This window comes from Parus major, chromosome 1A (genome assembly GCF_001522545.3).
Source record: "Parus major isolate Abel chromosome 1A, Parus_major1.1, whole genome shotgun sequence".
Taxonomy (NCBI): domain Eukaryota; kingdom Metazoa; phylum Chordata; class Aves; order Passeriformes; family Paridae; genus Parus; species Parus major.
The window spans coordinates 69,599,062-69,602,151 of record NC_031773.1 but is presented as its reverse complement, the minus strand read 5'-3'; positions in this window follow the sequence as shown (position 1 = coordinate 69,602,151).

Sequence of the window (3,090 nt, the reverse complement as noted above, 5' to 3'; positions counted from 1 at the left end):
ATGAACAAACATAAGTAATATTAATGAACAAACCTAGGTAATATTAATGAACAAACATAAGTAATATTCATGAACAAACCTAGGTAATATTCATGTTGTAGCAACAGGAAAACAACTTCATCCAGAGATCTACCAATATAACACCATTTAAAGATATTTGGATGGACACACCCAGATCCATTTATAAGAACAAGGAGAACACCAGGGAAGAGCTTTTGCAGCAGTGGTTTTGTTTTGTGCCACCTGGAGTGGTGCAAGCTGAGCCCCCTGGGCACCTTCCAGGGCCACAAGTGCTGGGAAGCTGCGGCACCGATGCTGGCACTGGCCCAGCAGCATCGCTCTCGTGCCAGCCCCCAGCACGGCACAAGGGGGTTGTTTTGGGGGTGGGCTCCCCTGGAAAGGTGTGAAAGGAGAGGCTGCCTATTCAGGAACCTCCTGGGAGCACAGGGCTGAGGATGGAGCAGCCCAGCCCCATCCAGGCTGTCGCCGCTTGTGGGGCCAGCCCGTGCTGGATCAACGCCTCCAGAGCAGCCTCCAGAGCCAGGCAGGCTGCCGAGGCCTGAGCAGCTGTTCCAGCTGTGCAGCTGGGACACAGCTGGCTTGGACACTTCCCCCCAGCACCCATTTAGGAGAAGAGCGAGAGCTCTGGAGCAGGGGGTCAGTGTCAGGGTCACACCTCAGCCAGGAGAAGAGCTGGAAAATCCTGAAGCTATTGATTCATGTTGCATTTTGCTCCTTTCTCTTTACCTCAGAACATCTGCCAAGATTTCTGCCTTCAGCTTGATCCCAGCCTCCCAGCAGCAGCTGTGGCTGTGCTACCAGGGAAGCACTTACAGCCCAAGGAAAGCAAACAGGGAACAAAAACCTCTGGAGATAATCTGCTCCCTCGGCTTCGTCTGGGACAGATGTGCATCAGAACTGGCCCCAGCCCACCCCAGGAGTGCTGATGCTTCATGCTCTGGTGGGAACCACAGAACTTACTCCGAGGTCTGGTCTTGCTTCACATTTGTGTCCAGCTGAGCAGGGAGCAAGTGTTGGATCCTCTCCTCCAAAGCACCAAGCCACCTCCAGCCACCTGGAGAGGTAGTTCAGACTGAAAAGAGGAGGGTTTCAAAAGACACCTACTTAGAGGAATGAGGAGGGGAAAAGAGGAGAGGGAAATGTTGAGGGGGAGACAAGCACAACCTCTTACTGCTGTGCAAGTAGCAGCTACTTTAAAATTAATTATGGCCCAAACCACCCAAGTCTTTTCTGAAGTGGCCTGGGCACAACTGCTGCTGCTGCTGCTTCAGTTCCCAGCACAAAAATCCATATCTGGCCTTTGCTGAGCACTGAGAGCAGCTGTGCCCCAGCTCCCCCTCTGCTCCTCGGTCCCTCAGGACAAGCTGCCTCCACGGGTGTTGAGGCAATGCAATCTTGTCAGCTCCCAGCTCCCAGAAACACAATTTGCACTTCAATTATCTGGGATCCAAAGGCCAGAGCAAACACGATGCCTCTCCTCCATCTGAAAACCACCCTGCTACTGGCCTGAAAATATTGCTCAGCTCCAAGCAGCCATGGTTGTAGTGTACAAAACTTATAAACCTGCACAGAAAGGGGATAAATGGAGGCTGACACTGGCTGGCACATTACAGGAACCTGGAGACTGCTCAGTGGAGAAAGAAGCCAAAGGAAGCACAGAGGATTGAATCCTGCTTGAGCCACTACGCTCTGGCCCAGAAGGGCACGTGCATTTTGAAACTGCAGTAGCAGAAGCAAAAATGCAGGGCCTGCAGTTCCTGCACAACAGAAGATCCTGCTGCAGCCTTTCAAACAACCTCGTTCAGAGACTGCCTCCCTAGTGAATGGATGCTTCCAAATGATGGCTCCAAGAGCCAGAGCCCTGAGGCTGAAGAACCCTGTCCTCACTGGACACCTGCAGAGCAGCAGAGGCCTCACTTCTGTGCCTGGGATTGTGTGGAGACAGAGTGTGGGCACTGCTCTGCACATTGGAGATAAACAGGTGACATTTCTGCATGAGCCAGAGCTCGAGGGCTGCTTAGAGTGTGGGCTGGCACACTGAGAGTGCTGGAAAGCTGTTCCTGAGGACAGCACTGCTCCTCTGCAGGCAGGAGCACAGAAAAGCTGGCTGGGCAGGTGACAGTGCTGCCTTGTCCCTCTATGAAGGGACAGGAGCAGAGCAGCTGACACCAGAGGAGCAGTGCTCCTAGACCTGCTCTGGTGGCAGCAGCAATTCCCAGCAGCAGATTCCTGCCTTGGCTGTGCCCCGTGGCAGCGTTTCCCTGGAGCAGGGTGAAAGCAGCAGGTGCTGCTCAGGTGTGCACAGAGCCAAGGCTAAAGCAGGAACATGCAGGATTGCATGCACAGGTGCAGCAGGAGTGCAGCAGGCAGATCTGCATCTGCTTTGACTTCTCTGCAGTAAATCCTGTCCCTGCCAAACACCAGCCCTTGGCACACACGGGAGAGGAGAAGGGGCTTTTCTGCTCACAATTCAAAAGTATCCTCATTTCTTTATGGGCAAAATGAAAACACTGTGAGGTTATGCCCTTGTAAGCACGTAAGAATAGATGCCTATATATATATGTTTATAAAATAATAAAGCACAATATAAGAGCTGAGTAGCAAGCAAAGGCTCCTGAGCCTGAAGGCTTCAGTTTGTTTTTGGCATCTCCTTCTACTTTCCCCTCAACTCCATCAGGTACCACCAGCCCTCAGACCTCTTTCCTGTTCCCACTTTTCCTGCAAGTTGGGAACACCTTTCCCATGGCTGTGCACTCCTCCGTTATTTATGTGTTCAGTTTCTGTACCCTCGAACTGCCCCAGATCCCCGAGTGTGAGCACTCGGAGATGATTTGCAGCAGGATGTGCAGTCCCAGCTGGGGCTGCTCCCTGGGCACCGGGCGGTGCCAGCGGCCTCGGGGTGCCAGGAGCGCTGCCAGCCCTGCCAAGGGAGCAGCCGGAGGGGAAATGCAGGAATGCAGCGCTCCCGAGACACCGGCAATGCCTCACGAACCGCACTGCCGGCTGTGTGAAACCCGTGAGCTGACAGGAGACAAAACTCCTGTGCTGCTCATCCCTGACAGGAGACAA